This window comes from Crotalus tigris, unplaced genomic scaffold (assembly GCF_016545835.1).
Source record: "Crotalus tigris isolate CLP2741 ecotype Arizona unplaced genomic scaffold, ASM1654583v1 scf7180000018970.2248101, whole genome shotgun sequence".
Lineage (NCBI taxonomy): Eukaryota > Metazoa > Chordata > Lepidosauria > Squamata > Viperidae > Crotalus > Crotalus tigris.
Genome location: NW_024097302.1, coordinates 791,615 through 813,799, shown reverse-complemented (window position 1 = coordinate 813,799; position 22,185 = coordinate 791,615). Strand labels below are relative to the sequence as shown.

At 34.4% G+C, this 22,185-nt stretch overlaps 1 long non-coding RNA gene across 1 annotated transcript; it reads right to left on the bottom strand.

The window, feature by feature from the left end:
• Positions 1–202: 202 nt before the first annotated feature.
• LOC120314676 lies at positions 203–15,906 on the bottom strand. The gene is made up of 3 exons (XR_005558497.1): positions 15,566–15,906; positions 1,451–1,553; positions 203–1,132 (listed from the first exon to the last, which is right to left on the bottom strand). It is a non-coding gene; the product is annotated as an uncharacterized LOC120314676 (long non-coding RNA).
• Positions 15,907–22,185: the final 6,279 nt, after the last annotated feature.

The window sequence follows — 22,185 nt, the reverse complement described above, 5'->3', positions numbered from 1 at the left end:
GAAAGAGTGACTGTCCCAAAGTTTGTTAAGAAAAACTCTTTGACTTCAATTGAACCTCTATAATATATATGCATTTGCAGTACTGATGGGCAAATGTTTTGCAACCAATGACTGCTGTTTCATATTTTCAGCAGCTGGGGATTCATAGAAATGGACACAGAAATAAAGTTATAAGTGCAACATAACATCATCATGCAAATTATGTAATTAAGCTTAAGCAAATATATTTATTCATGTCATAATTTGTACAATGATGTCATGGCTTTTCTTGATATGTATTCTGGGAACTACAGAGGTCTTAGTGACATCACACAAATGGGTGAGATTTTTCTAAAATTGTTTTGCATTATTACTTTCAAGAGGTTCTGGGACTGGGTGATATTTAAAGTATGTATGCTTTGCTTATCTAATTCATTTTTTAGGTATACATTAGGAAACAACAAGAATGTATGCTATGGATTTCAATGATCTTGGGCAATTGTTGCACGTTTCCAAAAATAGTTTGGGAGAGACACATAACTGCGGGGCTTTCTCCCCCAAGATGCTCAGCATGGCTTAGACGACACCTTCTTAGCCTGCCAGCAACTATATTAAAAATAATATGCAGTATGTCTTTTACATTCTGTGTTTTGTTGAAAAGACAAGGAAAACTAATAGTTACTAGAAATTATGGGATGCTATAGCTTCTGGTTTGTCTCGCCATGCACATGCTCAGAAAACAAACTCTTGTCATGGTAACCAGCATACAAATAAGGCAAGCATTACAATCTACAAGTAGGAAATTGTAGATTACAATTAGAAAGGAAGTTTCTTTTTTAGTATTTTAGCCAGCAATTTTCTTTCCTATAGTAGCATAAGCTGCAACAAGTGAAACATGGCAAACAACACTTGTTCCCCACCCCACCCCTTTTTCCGTTTTTCATACTAACTGTCAATCTTCATTTTGTAGCTGAAAGGGTTGATTTGTGAGGCGAGGGGTTGAGGGGGAAAGATTGCCATGTTCAGTTTGTGTCTTTCGTTTTCTGTTCACATTTCTGCAAATTTATACTTCCCTGAGCATCCTAATATCTAGTCTTGTTTCTCAGTGGTCCATCTTGGCTCAGTTTCTCTCTCCGCTTTCTGCCTTTGTTGGCTGTAAAAGAGTTCAATATCTGTAAAATATCAGGTTGCAGAAACTGCCAAGCATTGCACCTGTTCTGCAGTGAGAATTAGCTTGTAGTTAGTAGCAGTTTCAGTTTTGCAAGAGTTTATCAGTTGCTGACACATGAAGAGGAAGGAAGGGCCTCAGAACAAAGCGGGGGGAAGGGGAAAATACAGCTTTTCCAAGAACTTCTGACGCTCTTGTCAGTTGGTTGGTATAAAATGTAGGACAGATGTCAGTGGTCAGATTAGCAATTAGGTCACATAACAAACATCTTGAATTGGTTAGGTCTAAGGTGGAGTTTCCTACCTTGGGTCCTTTAAGAATTGTGGATTTCAGCTCCCAGAATTCCCCATTCAGCATAGCTGGAGTTGAAGTTTACAGATCTTAGAGTTGCCAAGGTTAAACAGTCCTGGTTTAAGACAAAAACAAATCATTGTGGAATAATTTTTATCTTTGAAATTATGCATATTAAATTATATATTTAGAAGTATGGTGTGAAATACAAAAATAGCTTCTATTTTTTTTAAAGAATGTGAATAAAAATATCTTCTAGTTTTGTTTTAAAAAATGAAATCCACAGTTATTTTGCTTAGTTCCTACTAAATTATGTTCCCGAAAACAGCTAATTTCACATTCGTAAAGCCACAGGTTTAGGAAAGAGAATTGTTTTGACCTTTTCTGCTGCTTTCCCCCAAAGCATAACTGCCGTCTCTCTGAGAAGGAGAAAAAGAACAAAGACTTAAAAGTGAAGCCATTCAAAGCATCCTTCAAATTGGTCTGTGAAGAGGAAGTACTGGTTATTGCTGCACTAAATTGTTTGAAAGGCTGCCAGCATCTATACGTGAAGGTAAATTTGTATAAACTACCCTTTTGCCTGTAATAGATTTGATGGAAGTAAATGTTGGTATTGTAGAAGAGTTACAGTAAGATGCAACTCCTTCCTATGGCTGGCCTTCTATTGCCATCATTGGAAGCTACCCATTTTTCAGGATGCAGATTTCAGCACGGTGGATGTTTGGCTGATCCGGTGTTCCCACTAATGCATACAAACACAAATATAGTACAGACAATACAGATTGTCTTTACCATTTACCAATTACTGTAGCAATTAAGGCTTTTCTCTTATGCCTGAAACAAATAAATGCTGACTTTACTTTTTCACATCAGGATGCACATAAAGTATGTTGAGAATAATTCTTTTGGTCAGGTCCCCCAGATTAATACCAATACCAAACAAGATGTGAATGTGAGATGAATACCTTCTTAATTAATTTCATAACATCATCTGAAAGGTCATGTAAAATCTACATATATTGGTGAAGGAAAGCAGAATAGATATGTAATAATCCCCCAAATGTTTAGAAGGAGGATCTTAAAGCTACAGATGTCAGCAAAAGGGCTATAAGTAATGTTATGTGTCATGAATATAAAGTCAGTTTTCTGCTTTCTGTTGAGATGATGTGTAAGTCAGATGCAACAAAGAAGCAGCAGAAATGATGAAAGCAGCTAAATGTATGTACATTTGCATGTACGTGCGAATGTATATGGATGTATATGGATGTGGATATGCATGCTTGTATGTGTGTGTGTGTGCACATGTGTGCGTATGAATGATCATCCCAGACACTTAGTCAAATAAGAAGTCCTTAATTGATATGAATGAATTCTTTGGAGACTAGATAAACATGTCTGAATCTCCAAATGCACTCTAATATGATATGTGATCATATCATTCTGATATTTTGAGTCAATTAAAATAAAAGGAGTCACCTAGTCAACCTGAGAGAAACTTGAAGACAGCAAAGGCAAATCATTTCTGTAATGTTGCCAAGAAACTGCAGGGTTTTCCAGAAGTTGAGGGCAATTTATCTTTTTTTTTTTAGAATGCCACAAAGGACAATTAGATCGAAGCCCATGTAAATAGTTCATTTTTTCTGTTTATTGAGATATATATTATGTATAATATTTAAAGCAAAGACTTTTTTCCCGCTATTATAGTTTTTTCTTTGATATTAATAATAGTAAAATTTAAAGGATTTATCTGCAACAATTATTCTCTTTTGTATACAATTTTTAATATTAACTTAATCTGTAGGCTGATCCCAGACTTAAGAACCATCCCTGGTTCAACAGAAAGATTTATCAATAAATATAGTTAGCTATGATGAAAAAAAATCCAAAGAGGATTTTGTGATATATTATAAATGATCTCTTGATAACTTTGCCACATGGAATGTCTAAAATATATTAGGGGTCTTATATACTTTAGCACAAGGGTTTTATTGTATGAGGTTCAACTCCTTGAATGGTCTAGTATATTAACTCAAATCCAAATGTATAGTTTATCCAGATGGATAGAGCCCTGAGATTGTATCAAGTGTCCTATTCTCAGGTAAGACTAGCTTGAAGGAGTGATATTCAGCAGGATTTGAACAGATACAAAAAAGTATTAAATCCTTTAATATTGTTGTACATATATTTTTTTGAGGGGAGAGCACTGTCGCAGATGCCTTGTATCTTAAATTTGCTCCTCCCTAGGTTACTTATACTTGCTAATATGACATAGATAAACTTCATAGGTTACTTATACTTGCTAATATGGCATAGGTAAACTCTCTTCAAGTGATTGTATCAGGATTCAACAATTCCAAATAACCACTCTATGATTGCAAAGAATTGTCTCTGTCTTTTTACTGACATCTGATGATCATCCAGATTTTCCCAGCCTAGATACGGTAGTCCAAGAATCACTCTTTTTCTTCCAATGAGCTTTCTAAACATTATTCAGAACTTCTGCAAGAATTTTTCTGTTAAAATATTTTTATCTTTTTAAAACAATTCAGATCTAAGTGAGTTAATATATTAACTATTTGCATTTAACATGTATAGTACTCTGTCACCCACACATTCTTTTTATAATAGTGACCGTTGGTTAATTGAGGTTAGGCCTTCAGTACATAGGAAGAGAGAATAAACTTCCTTTCCTTCTCGCTACATTTAAAAATTTCTCTCATATTAACTGCTATTTAGAAGGGAAGTTGCTATTAAAACAATAGCAAATGACTGTGTTTGTGATCTTTCTCATAACTGTGTGGAAAATGTTAACTCCTTCCTTTCATGAGGCAGTCCCCTTTTTTCTGTTGTTTAAGGAAATAGGAAAGAATGTACACACAACTGCTTGTAGTTTGGTCTTTTCAACTTTCCTTTAAGAAGAAATATTTATCTTCACTTCATATATAAAAACGTAGCAGCTAATCCTTTGTCAAATTGTGACTTCCTTACCAGCTCAGCTGAAGATCTTTTGTGCCTGCCCTTTTCTACACACAATACTGCATGTGGTTGGATAAATAATTCAACCATACCTCAAAGATGGCCAAAAATAACATCTTCTCTCCTCCAACTGAGAGTTGCAAAATAGTGAAATTTATTATGTAGTTCTCCTAATGCAGACACTTATGGCATTTCTGGGAACCTCATCAGTAGCTGCTAGAGGATGGTGCCTCAGTCTCTAATGTACAGTAGGTACCATCTCCTGCTACCCTGCAGGATGCCAACAATGATGCCAACAACAATTCATGTGGGGATATGAAGAATTAGCTAAAGACATTTTGCTAATCATGGCAAAACAAGCATGCCATGCTTCCTTCAAAATTCCTTGGCTATCTCCTAAAATGGTGCTTTAGGCTGACTTTGGGATAGCTCTAACTTAAATCAATTTGAAGGGGAATAGGAAGGGCTGAACAAGCAAACCTGTTCTCATTAGGGATCTGAAGTATGAAGCAAAGCAGGAGAATTAAGAATAAATTTCTATTCTATGTCTAATTCAGAACCAAACTGTTTCTGTAAAACTTTGCTGAGCTGTTAATGGTTGTGGTAGGGCCAATGTAGTTCTGGCAAAAAGGGGGTAACTATTCACATTATAACTAGGGATTGCTTTTAACTAAAGCAGAGGTCCCCAACCTTTTGGGCACCAGGGACCGTTCCATAGAGAGAGATTTTCCATGGACTGGAGGGGGCGTGGTTTTGTGCACTACCTGCATCTCGTGGATGGGGCTTTGCTTGTTTGTGCGGACCGGTTGCTGGCATGCCATGGTCCGGTACCAGTACATGGACCATGGGTTGGGAACCCCTGAACTAGAGGATGTCATATGGCATCTGTGTCTTTTTTTAATGTTAAATGTATTTGAAATTCTTTGCCATTCAAGAAGAAGTGGAAAAACTTCATTTTAAAATCAAATTAAAGTAGCCAATTATACCCAGTGGACATCATGCAATTTTACAGTAAACTCTTATTTAATTGCATTAAGGCACTCAAAATGTCCCTTTAAACGGTTTTATATTGTTTTTTATAAACTACCCAGAATCTTGGGATTGGATGGCATAAAAGGTCTTAACATTAGAAGTATTAAACAAATATGGTATGAATTACAGAGGTTTTTGAAGAATAAAAAAGCATTATCTCAAAATTTTGAAACATGCAAAATTTTGGACATTCAGGTATGAGTCAGAATTTACAATTAGAATTATTGACCTTTTGTTCAAAATCAGCCAAAGTTGGGCAAGCCCTATCAGCCTTCATACCCATTCAAATTTTTTTCATTACTATGCCTTTATTTAAATTGGGACACAATTTTTTTCCTAAATTCTTTTATTCCTAGGAAGACTTAAAGTAACAATTTAAATGTTAGCGCAAAGGATTTAGGAGTAAACATGCTATGCACAATGTCCATGATTTTCCAAGTAAATGATATTATATAAATATAAGAGGATGAACATGTGTAGCATTCCCAAAGGTGATTAACTTTTGGAAATGAATGTGAAGGAAAGAGAAAATGTAATGCTACTTCCCATTTGAAAACTGTGTACTAAATAGTTGTAATCTCTATTCTCTGAATCCCAAAGAGAACAGAACACCAGTGAAATCATTAAGAACCCATTTCTTTGTGCAAAGATATTTAGAAAAGAGCAGAAAAAAAGAAAATTTAGAAAAAAAGTAGGTGTAAAGAAAATAGCAATAGCACTTAGACTGATATACCACTTCACAGTGCTTTAGAGTCCTCTCTAAGTGGTTTACAGAGTCAGCATATTGTCCCCAGCATATTGTCCCCAACATGTTGGGCCTTGTTTTACCGACCTCAGAAGGATGGAAGGCTAAGTCAACCTTCAGCTGCTCAAAATTGAATTCCTGAAGTAAGCAGTGAGTTAGTCTGCAATACTGCATTCTAACCACTGAGCCACTATCATCATAACCTTAAAGAGTGGGGGGGGGGGGAAGGGGGGAGAAATTCATAAAAAAGTAGGTGTAAAGAAAATCATGACCTTAATGCTTTCATTCATATATGTTTTTTTCAGTACCAAGAAGGAATTTTAGAACTCTGCTGTGAAAAATTATGTAAGACTATTTTATGGAAAAAATACATATAAAAGACAGGAGATGTTGGGATATATTAGAAAAGTTATATTTGATTCAATTTGAAAAGAGCTGCCCTTTTTGCAAAACAACAGCCAAATCCTTCTTTTGGTTTGCCCTTATATATACAAAAAATATTATTGGAGTCTTGATTTGTTCTTAGAACTTTTTAATAAGTTGGTTAATTCCATTGTGATGCTTTAAAACTTTAACCGTTGTCTTTTACTGCTATTGTTTTTACTGTATGTTTTATTATCTATTTCCAAGTCATATATCCCTCACTCTATATCTATGGCTTGAGTTGTTTTCTAAATAAAATAATCTAACAATAAAAAGAATGCAGCTTGCCACAAACCCAAAACATGGGAGAAAATAAATGAAAGAAACAAGAATGAAAGCAGACAAGAGAAAGTGTGATTTCTATATGAAAATGTATTCATAAATTAAGCTATTTTCCAAAGCGCCTGAAGGCAGGACAAGAAGCAACGAGTGGAAACTAACCAAAGAGAGAAGCAACCTAGAACTAAGGAGAAACTTCCTGACAGTTAGAACAATTAACCAGTGGAACAAGCTGCCTCCAGAAGCGATGAATGCTCCAACACTGGAAGTTTTTAAGAAGAAACTGGACAGCCATTTGTCCAAAATGGTATAGGGTTTCCTGCCTGAGCAGGAGGTTGGACTAGATGACCTCCAAGGTCCCTTCCAACTTTATTATTATTATTATTATTATTATTATTATTATTATTATATCTCAACAAAAATAATAAGTGGAGATAAGGAAAGAAGTTATGGATGCTGCTTTGAATAAAATCAAATTTGTGTTAGAAAATTCCACATAAATGTAATATTGCACTAATGGGAAAAATACAAAAATATGAAGTAAAAAGTGTTGGGGATGAGAATGCATGAAAATGGTTCCTGTAGAATGAAGATGAGAGAAAGATATTGAGTAAGATATATAGAATAATACAGTTAGCTGTCCAGAATTTAGTCAAAGAGAACAAGGAATGATTTAAGATTAAATGAATCATAGAAATCACAGAGCTTGTGATATGGTTTGTTTATAAATGATGGAAATTATTAAAAACTGTTTTGAAAGAGAAGAAAGTGAAAGGAATTAAGAAGGAGTCTCCAGGGAGTGAATAAAAGTAATAATTAAATGATTTGGGATAAAATGAAAATAAGAAAATGCTGAAGGGGTATTTTATAGATTTGTATGGGGATGATATATGAAATAGTGGAGCTGAAATGAATATTTTAAAGCTAATAATCATAAGTCAAAAATACTGTTTTTGAAAAATGGTAAAGGTTGCAGGTGTAGATGATGCAACTGGTGAGTAACATTAAAATACAATTCTAGTCTGCTTATGCAATGATTGCATGGCTTGTTTAAACTATATGCTGGTTGGATCCATGCTAATGATAGGAAAAATGGTATTATTGTTCCCCTATACAAAGGGAAGGTAACACAAATGAAAAGAAAGCAAGTTGGGGAAATGTTCAGCAGAATTCTGATTGAAGAATGGACGTGGCACTGAGCAACATTTATAAAGTGCAGCACTGTTTTAACCTGCGCAGTGGATGTGAAGGCTAGTGTTTTGCAATTCCTTGAATCCAATAAAGTTTATTCCCAGTCTATTGACTGAAAATATGTTAAAGTTAATAGGCTCCAGTTATTGTTGTGCACAAAAATGAAGCTGAAGTTTGTTTTCTAAATGTGATAAGAGAAGCATATGATGAAAGCCAGGCATGTAGAAGATTATACTGAAAGCTTAATTAATGGCTCAACATTGAGCCAAAAGTAAGACAAGGATGTGTGACATTTGCTTGATTTATTAATGTATGTATGAATAAATGTATAAGGAATATTTTTAGTGATACAATAGTGACATATAGCTATAGTGATGTGAATGTCTGTTTGCAGATAAAGCTGTGTTATTGGCTGCCAACCTAAAGGACTGCAGCAAAGGTTAGTTAGATTGTATGATGCAATGAATATTGATCAGAAGAATAATGTCTGATGGACTAATATAGTAGTGTCTGAGAGTGAATTATTGAAAGTTACACATAATGGTGGAAAGGAAAGGAAATTATGTGATTTGTGTACCACAGTTGAATGTTTACTAAAGATGGAAGGAATTAATAAAGATATTTTAAGACATATGAATACTTGTAAAGAGGTAGTAGGTAGTATGTAATCGTATATAAAGAAAATATATTTAAAGAACTAAAAATATCTATGTATAAGTGTGCCTCTACCTACTCAGTTATATGGAAATGAGAGATGGGTAAGTTAGAAGAAGCTAAGAAAAGAAATGGAAAATTGGTAATTTAAGTCATTTTTGTGGCAGGACAAGAAAAAATAGGAAGAAAAATAAGGAGGTGATGAATAAATGTGACTTCAATATGACATCAGTAACCAAAATAAAAGAAATTCATTGATTCTCTCTATGTGGAGTATAAATAAAGATTTAATTAGAAAACAAATATATGAAGAAAAAAATGTGTCAAGAGGAAGGAAAAGATCAGTTGTGGTTGGAGGGCACTGATGATGAGCTATTCAAAAAGAGAAGCTTCAAGAACAAAAGACAGCATATAGATTCCAAGCCTGTTGGAAACAAGGGTGATTTGGGGAGACAGAAAGATGTGGTGGTTTTAATGGGAACAATATTTAATTAGATTTCATCTTCTCCTTTTAATTTTCATTTATTTTGCTTACCACTTTCTCTTTTTTGATTGCACAACCCAGAAAGGAACAACACAATAGAAATGTAGGAAGGTGACTGATGATGTGCCATCAAGTTATTATTGACTCCTAGTGACCATATATATAGATCTTTATGATGATCTATTCCTAACTTATTCTTTCATGTCTCTCAATGATGCACTCACTGCCACTGAAACTGAGTCCCGTCACCTTGCTGCTGATCATCCTCTTTTTATTTTCCTTTCACCATTCCCAGCATTAGAGCCTGTATGTCCAAAGTAGGATAATTTGAGCCTGGTTATTTGTGTCTCTAGTGAGAACTCTGAGCTGATTTGCTGGATGATCCATCTGTTTGTTTTCTTGGCTATTCAAGATATTCTCAGGAGTCTTCTCTAACACCCAAGTTCAAAGGCATCAGTTCTTTTTGTTCTGCTTCTTTAAATCCTTCTAGATAGATATAAAAACTTAATAAAAACAAAAAGAAATGTTACAACTTGATGCATGCATCTCTTGACATATTTTCAAAGCAAGGTTATATTCTTTAAAGACATTTCCACTTGTAAGAATAAAATGAAAACTCACAAATTAGTGCCTAGAGAGGAAAAAAGGAGGTGGAAACATTGTAAGCTGATCTGTTACAATATTTTTTCCCTTTAAAATATGTTAAAAGACTTTGCTTTTCATCAAAGTAAAATGTTGCCAAGTTGCAAACAAATTTTTAAGTTCTCAGGACCTCTAGATTAGACAAGAAAGACGATAAAAATAAGAGAGAGCAAGACATGATGTTGAAGTACAAAATTATCCCGGTATTGTTCTGAAAAAAAGAGGTGCATATCAAGTCCTGAGTTAAAATTTAAATGCAGCAGTTATGGGGTAGATTAAGATAGCCAAAATAAAGAAAAAATAGAGAATAAAAAGCATGGATATGTTAAGTGCTGTTAGGGTACTATGTGATTTCTGATTTCTGTTCAGGACTTGGAGGAAGGGACCAGGGGCTAAGCTTAACTCAATTTTATGTGCTTTTGTGATCCTTTGTTTTTCTCCAGCCACTACATTTATGAAATTATATTACTGTATTTCAGTAAAGTTTTCCTCCAGAAAAGATTCTGCCCCCCAAAAAATATATATACTACAAACCAATTCTTCAGCCAAACTGGCAAACATAACCAATTTTATTTAAACCCTAAAATTTAAAAAAATGTATTATTTAGGATGTACTTACTATAACCCTGTACCAAACATTAGAAGAGTATTCTATAATTTCACTATTTTTTGCTTATAACTTTGCTTGTTTTTCCTGTTTTTATTAAAACAAAGTTTTCATCCACAAAACATTACAACATAAAACACAGCAAAATGATTATTTTAAAAAAAAAAGTTCAAAAGGTAATATTAAAACAAATTGGAAGCATATATACAAAAGTTTTGAACACCTATGCTCAGTATTTCTAGCCAGTGTATAGTAACTATAATTGAAATATATTTTAAGATTCCTCTGCTGTGTTAATTTTTCAGACACTATTATTTCTTATTATTTTAAAGAACACTAATAAGAGAGGCAGAGAAAGAGAGACAGAGAGATACATTTTAGTTTTCCAATATTTGTTTGGGAAACAGAAAAAGAAAATAATTCATTTCTTATATTGGATTTTCTCATCTTGTAAGTCATCATGCCTCAAGATTTTGTGATACTCAATAACTATGTTAAGAAGATTCAGCTTTACTGTAAGGCAAAGTAGGGGAGTTAGTTTGGTAACCAGGTAGTGGATTTTAGTTAAAACAGCAAAGTAGTATGGGAGAAATCTGTACACTATCCCTGCATCCTATAATCTTTTTTGCTGCCTTCAGGGCTGATACAGACACTGCCTACTAGTAATGAAGAGAAAATACACAATTAGATTTAAAAGTTGAAAGACAGGACAGCTTGTTCTGTAACAAAGTGATTTGATCATTGGATTATTTTTGTCCATAATCTGAGAAGCCAGGATGGTGGCTTGAAAGCAAATTACTCTGCCATTGTCTTGGTTTCTCTCTTTCGCGATAGAAATCCATCTCTCTTGAAATTCAGCTTCTGCTGTGGGGGTCTTTCATAAGAGTGAATACGGTCAGGTCATAACATGTTAAATATGTCCACTGAGAAGCAGGTTGCATTAATTTCCAGAGTAACTTTGATTCATTTCCCCTTAGAGGAAAACATATTCAGGATTAATCAAATTTTGCTGAGATAGAGTGGGAACATATAGTATTTCCCTACATAAAACAACAACAACAACAAAAAAAACACCCTACCAATTGCTTAAATTTGTCTCTAATATACATTGGAAGACACATGCCCTGTGACACAAAGAACAGGTGTTAAAAGAGTTTTCACACTATTAGGGATGTCCAATTTTCTCTTTATGTTCATCAAGTTATATGCCATAATTCCATTTTAATAAGTTGGAATGGCAAAATTCCAATTCCTGTAAACTCCAGTGTGTGTGTGTGAGAGAGAGGGGGGGGGGAGAGAAGGAGCTTTTCAGGCAATATTTTAAAAATACTAGCTGTGGTTGCACAACACCATGATTTATCATTATAAATCATTAAGATTTATTCAAGCAAATTTCCTAGATTCATCCAGTTCACCAGGAATGTTTTTCTGATTATGTTTAATGCAGATATTTTAACTCAGAAATCTACATATGCTGCACTGAGTATATACATGTAAATGCAATAAACAAATAAATATGAATGCCTATACATGTTTGTGTGTTTTCTGTAAGAGAATAGAGTGCTTCTGAACATAAGCTGCAATGAATGCAAGCTACAGAGTGGCTATTATACTCTGCTGTGAATGTCTCATAGCAATTGAGTAGCAGGACTTTTTTGTTCTTATGGACTATAATGAATGCACATTGTATTGTTTAGAATTAGCACTGATCATGTACAATCCATTCCTACTAGAGAGTCTGGTAATAAAGATCAATTTAAACAAAGATCACAATGTATAATATGTGTCTATTTATCTCTCTGTATGTTTTCATAGATTGTTAGATCTATCTATCTATCTATCTATCTATCTATCTATCTATCTATCTATCTATTCTGTCTAATCAAAAGCAACTCTGGGTGGCACACAACAACAATAAAACAAAACAAAATAAAATAAAATATAAAGGAAATACTGTTCTATGAAAATCTAAAGAAAAAAAGTTTTAAAAAAGTACCAAGAATTCACAGGAGGATTATAAATGATAAATTACCTAATTCATTTACATACCAAAATGGATCACTCTTACTTTCTTATTCTGCATATCTGCATCTGGAAATCCCCTCAAAAAAGTACTGTGAGAATTGTCAGACGTTAGTGTTGGTAAAAAGAACTTCCATTCAGTATGGAATAAAAATTGGCAATGAATTTCACCTAAAGTGTTGCATAGGTTTAATGTATTCTCTTATATAAGTGTTCCAAATACTAATTAAACTTTCTTTCTTGTCTAAAGTTGGATTTAGTAATACTTTTTCTGACTCCATGGAGTTGAATTTGTTTATGAGTAATATGTTCTTAAGTTGCAGATCATATGGGATATAGTTTAGGGGGTACCTTTCTGAATAGTAGTAACTGTGAGAGGAATCTCGGAGTCCTAGTGAACAATCACTTAAATATGAACCAGCAGTGTGCTGCTGTGTGAAGTATTAATACCACTTTACAATGCCTTGGTAAGGCCACACTTGGAATACTGCATCCCGTTTTGGTCACCACAATGTAAAAAAGATGTTGAAACTCTAGAAAGAGTATAGAGAAGAGCACAAAAATGATTAGGGGACTGGAGGCTAAAACATACAAGGAACAGTTGCTGGAATGTCTAGTTTAACGAAAAGAAGGACGAGGGGGGACATGATAGCTGTGTTCCAATATCTCAAGGGCTGCCACAAAGAAAAAGGAATCACGCTATTTTCCAAGGAGCCTGAAGGCAGGACAAGAAGCAACAGATAGAAACTAATCAAGGAAAGAAGCAACCTAGAACTAAGGAGAAACTTCCTGACAGTTAGAACAATTAACCAATGGAACAACCTGCCTCCAGAAGCGGTGAATGCTCCAACACTTGAAGTTTTTAAGAAGAGACTGGACAGCCATTTGTCCAAAATGGTGTAGGGTTTCCTGCCTGAGCAGGGGGGTAGACTCGATGACCTCCAAGGTCTCTTTCAACATTATTATTATTATTATTATTATTATTATTATTATTATTATTATTATTATTTAGGAAGAATAAATAGCTAGCAAATTCAGATCCTCAATGAGTTTCCTGAGATGTGTGTACATGTATGGGAGTACATTTCCTATTATTACCAATTATCAACATCACCAGCCTGAATGGCACTAGATTGAGGAAGGCTACCCCAAAACTTTTCTCTAACAGTGGATCACAGCAGTACTTCATTAGGATCTCCTTTCTTAATTGGATTAATTGCTAGTTGATCAGGGTAGGTCATTACCCATCTCAATATTTCATAAAAGGTAATAATCTCTGAAAACTGAAATTAATTAAGAAAGCATTAATAATGATTTCATCTACTGGTATGAAATAGATTGCTTACAGTGAATTTCTCAGTGGTGTACCCATCGTGCTGCTAAAATGAAACCAACATCCACAAAGATTGGCTTTGTTATTCTGCTATTGAAATACTCCCTCCACCACAGTTGAGAAAGTTTAAAAAATATATCATCACCACCATCTTTATTTAAAAATACCCAACCAGCAGTTGCATAATATCCACTAAACTGTAATATTTTTATAATAAAAATAGCTTGGACAATGTTTTCCATTTGTAAAATCTTAGCATCCAGTTTGTGTCATTAGAACACTGTATGTACAAATATTCAATTATTCAAATGCATAGTTGGATTGATATTGGAAATTGTTGGGAATCAAGCAGCCTATAAATTTAGTAAATTATTATTATTATGGCTGGTCACACGGTCAGCCAAGTATTTAAACTGGATTTGGCATTTCTAGCCATATATTACAAGGATTATTATTATTTTGATAAATACGAATTTACAAATGTACATTTGAACATTTTCTGCATTATAAAGCAGAAAATACAAGTGTGCCTGGCAGGATTGTGGGAAACAGAAGAAGCAGAAGACAATGGATAGGATGAGTGGACAGACTCAGGAGTTTCATTGGAAGATCCTTGGAAGATGTATGAACAGTCAAGCAAGACAGAATGAAATAAAGGAAAATTGTCCAGTCAGCTTTGCTCAGTAGTAGCTGCCTATCTATTACCAATTCTAATTAATATTTAACCACAATACATAGGAGCCTTTCATTTACAGTATATTTATAAATTCCAACCTGCAAAAATTTCTAGAAATGCTCTTAGTTCTGTGAGGTGTGTTCTAAACAGCTGTGTGTTGTGTGTGAGATTCTCTTAGTCCTGTGACAGAAAGCTTGCATAGCAAAAAAATGTATGAGTTTTCTGGCTTGAAACAAAAGGCAGGCATTTAGGTTAGGAAAATGGAATACAGAAACAGGTAAACTTTTCTCCACACCCTATCAGAAGAATGTGTTTATAACAACTTAGGTCACACTGATATAGTCCAGACTGTCTATTATGGAAATAATGGGAAATATATTTATCATAATCAAAGGACTTCAGATTGGGAGAAGACTGTCTTATTTCACATTTCTTTCAAATTAAAATAAAAACTCTTCAGAGATCCAGTCCTAAATCATCACTCATCCACTTTGGTCCCCAAAAGGCAGATTGTTATTTGAAAAACAATGGTAAAAATAAAAGAATTGTTAATGTGAACTGCTATCAGGTGTAATGCTATTATCAAGGATCTGCGCAAATATATATTTATACAAAACTGAGTCAGATCAAATGTGCATATCAAATTACTTACAGGAGAAGATGTCTATTTTCAGGCAAAATTCCTGCTATGGAGCAAGGAATAGCTATAATTTTGCAATGCTATTTATATGCGTGCATGCTTTTGTAAGAAAGGAAGCAGCAGACATTGTTTATCTCTCAGTATGTAAATGTTGAAGCTTGTCTTTCTTCGATAAAATTAATATTTTGGGTTCATTAAATGAGGCTCTGGAAGAGCCAAAATTTCAGCATAAGGCAAGAAAGTTCCTTGTTCCTTGTTTGAATACCTGCTAAATTTGAAAGATTTGAAAATAATAACAAACCTTTTACTGATTCTGTGTGTGTGTTTGCACACATGCATGCATGCTTAAAATTAAATCATGAGATATTTCCTCACATCAGTTTTTCTTAAAACTAAAACCCTTTTAAGATACAACAAACTTACTGTCTGTTCTTCTGAAAAGCTGGTCTGCTTATAGTACCTTTTGGCTCACAGCTGTTGGTTGCTGGGGAGAACTGTTATGTGGACATGCTGGCTATCATTCAGTTATTCTAATTTATCACTGTTTTGAATTCTGCTCCCATGACAGAATGCGAATAAGGAAAACATTTTATTCTAGTCATATTAACATTAAGAAAAATAAGGAGCAGTAGAAGATCAAATGAGTAATGCCTCTTCAGGAGGATGTTAATAAGCTGCTCTTTGCTCATATATGGACAACAATGATGAAGAAGGGCAGGGGTCCAACATCCAATATAAAAGCTGAGTCTCTTTCAGTTGAGCTGTTCCTGTTGATTTCATGGAGACATCCATGTTGTTTGCTTGGCTAAGAGATTTTCCATAGCCTTCTTTTAGAAGGTATTTTTAATTTCCCAGTCCAACCTACAGCCCTGGTACTAAGTATTAATCAAAATCCAAGTACTAATCAGATCCAGAGCCTTTTTTCACCAAGATAGGCTAAGTGCTTGCCACTTAATGCTATTTGGGAAAGTTTGAAGGATTGGTCATTGATGTAGGAGATTATACGTATCTTCAGCTATTTGAAAATGTGACACATAGCTAATAGTACAAATTTCTTCGCTGTTACCCCAGAGGTTAGAATCTTCCTAAACAGACTTAAATTACAGGGGATTCTTGAGACCCATTGATGGTGAAAGTATTCAATAATGGTTTTAATGGCTAAGGGCTATACTTAGTATTATTGGTGGATGACACAGATACAACAGATAGTTCAAAGCATGTAAGAAAAGACATGCTGTACACATCAGCAAAGCCAAGATCTCAAGGTTTTTGTTTTCTAAACTTCTGGGGGAGGTGACAAGTTTTTTTTTTTTTTTAAAGCTATGTTACAGCTTGCCTGCATTCCAGTGTTCATGTGTTTCCTTCCTCAAAGGGGCAGGAAATAGCACTGTTGATTTTTCAGAGTGCCATCAACATCTGGTAGCCTTGACAGAATAATCTCAAGGTATAGTAAAAAAAAAGAAAGAACTCCGAGGTGGCTATTGCTCAGATGGACAAATAATCTGAAATAATCTTATTTTCCAGTTTTACCTACGTAGAAATTTTCACCTTCCAATTGAACTGCTCAGGGGACTTGTAATAGCAAAACAATGCATGCAGAATCAGGATAGTGTGTTTGCTAAGAGGTTGAATTTCAACTAGAAGCTAGTTGATCAACTCTCCACTTGATCATGGAACTTGGGGATGGCTCTGAACCAGTCATTACTTTTTAGCCCTACCTGCCAAGAGAGATCATTACAAGCCACCTGGAGGAATATAAATGCAATGTATTTTTTAAAAATTAGATATGATATATTTTGCTTGTTTAAAATACTATTTTGGTAACTAGTTTTAAGGTCTATGCTGCTAAGGTTTACCTCTGCAGAAAGATAATGAATTCCCTATAGAGAACGCTATAGACAGGGATTCAAGTAACCATTATCCAAATTACTCCCTGTAGATTCAACAGCAAATTAAGAGTTTGAGGCAGAATAAAGCACACAAACACCCTACACACACATATAGACCTATACACACTTTTATGTTGAAAATAGATTTATGCTTTGTATTAAAGCTTTTCAGCCTGAGAAAGGCAAAGGTTTGAAAAACGATAACATTTTGAAACTAGCTGTTCATTGTTTTAACTGCTTGAAGCATAAATTCAGTACATTAATCAATGCAAACCTAAAGCTCAGCTGTTTATGTACAGTATCTGTTTATCAGAACAGTGACTTGCAGTATTTTAACAAGGAGTTTAGGAAACCAATTTTAGCAATCTTTTATTGAGACACTTGTGTAACAATGAAGCCTTGAAATAAATGTGTATCATGGAGGTTTATGCATGAAAAATTACATCACAGACCTTAACTTTTATTGCTTTTCTTAATGCTTTTCTAAGACAAAACAGGTTGTTTTTTTTATATATATATATATGCAAGAAAGTTGCTTCTTTTTTTACACAATTCTGTGCTTGGACAGCTTCTCTATTTCAACAGATTGCTCAAGAGAAATTGGAAAAGAATGTGATATTGAGAGTCTATTTGCAAATTTTAGAAAAGAAAGAAATGTTAAGGTAGCACTTAGCATTCCTTTTGGCCTTTTTGACTTACAGAATATATTTTAATAGATAAAATACAGCAATGCAATTATAGTCCTTTCAGAGCTAATATATTGTGCAAAGTCTTATTTTCTTTTCTGAGGTACAGAATTTTAAAACAGTGTTTTAAAACTAAGCAATTGTGTTTTAAAAAAAACCAAATTCAGAATTTTTAATGGAGCTATACTACAAGTAGCATGAAAAAATTTGCCTTGATTATTATACTGAATAGGTTATTCTGAATTTCCTAAAGTTTAAATTCTGAAAAGTGTAGCCAGAGGTGGTGAGACTGGTAATGTGGAGATCAGACTGCTACAGTTTAATAAAAAGGGACATAAGAGGCAGAGCCAAAAGTTCATTCTGTACAGAATCAACTATCTTTAGCAATTAAATTTATCTCTCCTACACAGACCACAATTCCAAGTGGTTTACACTAACAAAGAGCTGAAGATATTACTGTAAAGCAAATTACTATATAACATAAACCGAGCAGTGGAAAAAATACTGTAGTGTTTTTAAAAATGTTATTTGTTGATACATTATAGAAACTATGTAGTTAAAATGATTTAAAAATACAGAATGCCTTCCTTAGTAAAATAGAATTTATATAATAATTTAGCCTTCATTCTGTTGCATGGGGTTCTGGAATAAATTCTGTATCTCACAAAAACCAACCAGGGCCTTCCAGTGGTGGGATTCAAATATGTGAACAAGCAGTTCTCTGTGTGGATGCCACTTCCAGAAGTCCATTCTAGGCCTGGGCAACAAAAAATTAGCTACTGGTTCTGCTGAATTGGTGCGAACTGGCTAAATCCCACCACTGGGGCCTTCCAGATAGATATACTAATCCTTGGCTAAAGAGTTATCTGAAGTTTTTCTCAACCAAATTTTATTAGGAAACTTCATGGAATGCTTGGAAACAAAAGCTTGAGAGAAAGTAGAGAAATACAAATTTCATATATAGGGAAGTGTAGTTATCCATTGTAGAGAAAAAGGCTGCTATTGACAAGAGAATTAAGCTCATGATAAAGTGAAGGAACCTCCTTTTTAATAAGAGATGCATTTGGATGCATTTTTGAATTCTAGAAATTAAGCTATGTGATCTTTGGCTGAGGAGAAAGCAACAGGTGGGTTCAGCAATTAATAATGGCCATTTTCCTAAGTAACAGAATTTAAAGCAGTGACATCCTTCTGTAAAAGTATTTCTCCCTTTTAGTTAGTAGTGGTAACAGAAAAAGTTTGAACGAACAAGTAATAGAACTTTTGTGCTTATATTTGTTTCTTGTATGTCATCAATAAAGTCATCAAATGTACAGCCTGCCCATGCAGAAAAAGTAATGTTCCTTTGATTTAGACCAGCGTTTTTCAAACTTAGTAGTTTTAAGCAATGAACTTCAAGCCCTAGAATTCCCCAGCTGGAATCCTAGGAGTTGAAGTTCATGCATTCTAAAGTTGCTAAGTTTGAAAAATCCAGATTGAGACATAACTGCTTGCATTCACCTTTAGCTGCAGGAACTGAAGTCATTTTTTTTCCCCTGTAATTCATTAATGGTCTGTCTGATTTTTGTGAAGGAATTTTGCTTCATTCCTCAATATGAATTACTTCAACTCAGTAATATTTGAAAATTTACTAGCAGGAACCAACATATTAATTTAAGATCCTGTAATAGTTTTATGGGTTTTGGCTTTAATTTGTCCATACCTAAATACTGAATGTGTTTTTCATCCGTTCTTTTGTAACACTATACATGTGTATAGGTTTGAAATCTATTCCTTGCCACATAACCCATCTATGTATTATCTTCAGGTGATGGACAGATATTTTTCTATAGAATTCTCTAGTCAAAAAAGGATTCATAGCTTTTTTCAATAATAGTAAGTCATTGAATTCCTAAAAGTACTTCTAGCCATAATATTATCGCCTCCATGCTTAATGATTAGGATGAGATTCTTACTGTAGAATTTGGTCTTTAATTACTATATTTTCAAAAATAATAGGACCCATATAGTATTTAAAAATTAACTAATTAATTTTAATTAGTTAACTAATTAGTTAACAGATTAACTAATCTGTTCATCAAGTGTTTATCCAGAAATCTGGAATATTATTCAATGATTTTGGGGTGAGTTGATGCAAGCTAAATAGTGACACCGGTTTTTCTTTTAGTGTGTAATGATTTATGTGTTGTTACTTTCTTGTCAATCTCATTTTTATGTAGCATTTGTCTGATGCTAGAATCATGAACACAAACATTAGATGATAGACATCTGCCAATCCTTAAATGTAGTTCTGGAATTTTTGTGACTTCCTGGACAATTTCATCATCGGAGAGATTGTGACAAAATATTCATTTTGAGAAAAAAAGATTATTGCCATTATACTTCCTCAACTCAAGATTAAGTCTCTAACCATTGATTAGTGGAGCCCCATGGATTTACAAATGAAGGTAACATTTTCTAGCTAATAATAAGTTTTTCATGAAGATCTTCAGAAATTTCTTTTGAACAGGGCATGTTGTACCCTTAGAACCCATGTGGTAAAAGCCTCCCTGTGAAGAGAATTATTAATCTCATAGTCTTTGCTATGCTTCTAATTGAACTGGAATGGATGATTACTTTTTCATAGACATGTAGAATTTTGATAACTTTCATAATATAAATGAAAAAAGCACCAAACATCTTCTCAGACCTTCCTTCCTTCCTCCCTCCCTCCATCTTTCCTTCCCGCCCTCCCTCCCTCCGTGGAGCCTTCGAATGATCTGAATAGACATTGCATAAGTACTAGAGCTGTTGCTGGATGTTCCACATCAATATCTATTTCTTCAGTTAAGGAGAAAAAAAAGATACCCTTTTAAATTAGACAGAAAGAAGTTGCTTATTTCTTTTCTGGAATAAGTGGGTGCAGTATAGGTTCAATTCTCTCTCTTTCTTTCTTACACACATACACACACACAGAGGAGAAAGAGAGGGAGAGAGGGGGGAGAGAGATATTTCCCTCTTAGACTTTTAAACTGCACACCTCAGCTAAGATGTTTGTGAGTTTATATCTCACACTATAGTGGTTCTGAGCATATGAACTCAATGCACATAAAACTAACAAATCTTATAGGAACAAAGACGCCTCTTTAAATAACTCAATGCAGTGTTATTTGCATTGCAGTAGCAAGTCATTACAACAGTGCAGTTTAGGTAATTTGCTGGTAGGGAGTGGAAGTTAGAAAGTTGTTGATAACTGCCCTCACGTAGCCTCTTAAATAAAAATACCAATGTCATTATTTGTCTTTCTCTTATGATTCAGACTGTACAAAGCAAATTATAAACCACATCTTCTCTCGTATAGAGTATTATCCATGGCACCCTGCTCCTACCCTAAACAACTGGCAGCTGGAATTTTAAAGCACTGTACAAATTTTTAAAAAAAACAGGTTAGTGTTCTCCTTAGATTATTGTTTATTATTAAACTGACTGGGTAATAGAACTTCCTTAAGAATACAGTACTTCCACAGAAGCTCTGATGAAAGCTAACTTCTATGGTTTAGAATTGAAAGCTTCTGAAGGCTGCACAAACGTTGTAGCAGTTACAGCAATCGGTATAGATAGTACGTGTGTGTGTGTGTGCGCGCGCGCGCGCAGCTTTACAATTTATGGCTCATTCATGGATCACTGGTATAGTAATATTTCTTTTCCAGCCTTTTATATAATATTTTGATGATGGTGGAATTGGTCCCTGCACAATTAAATGCAAGGTCAACTTCATGACAATATTGGGTTTTTATTTTTTTCTTTGCTTAGCTGAGTGTAGTCTATGAAGAATTTGTCTCACACCCAAATATGACCTTCACTTTTTTCAAGATGGTTATAACCTCATTGATTTAAAAACAGGAACTTAAATTTGCAATAGCAAAATGCTTCTTATTCTGAAAAATTGTGGGAAATATTTAATGAGAAAATAAACGTTCACTAGTGTTCTCTTTATTTTATATTCCTAATGCTTCCTAATGCTTCATTAGCATCATTCATGGTACAGGTTGTTCAAGCAGATAGAAAGAAATATCTATCTTGACCTATCTTGCGAAGAGAACAAAGACAACGAAACAGTAAAATTGTATGACCCTCTAACAAATGGGCTATGTCACAACTGGGCACATTTTCTGGGCCAAAAAGGCACATTTGGAGTTTTTTAATCATGTCATGACTTATCTCAGTGGTGGCGAACCTATGGCACGGGTGCCAGAGGCGGCACTCAGAGCCCTCTCGGTGGGCATGCGTGCCTTCACCCCAGTCCTAGGCCTTCAGCTGGGTTTTATAAAACCTTTTTGCTTTAGGCCTCCGCCACCATATACAAAAAAAAAATCAGTCAGTTCAATCAGTCAATTTCACCTTCTTGCGGGAAAAAAAAATCTTGCAAAGTTGGAATTGATTGATTGAACTTTTTAGTCCCACCCAGTCTGCTGTCACCACAGCCATG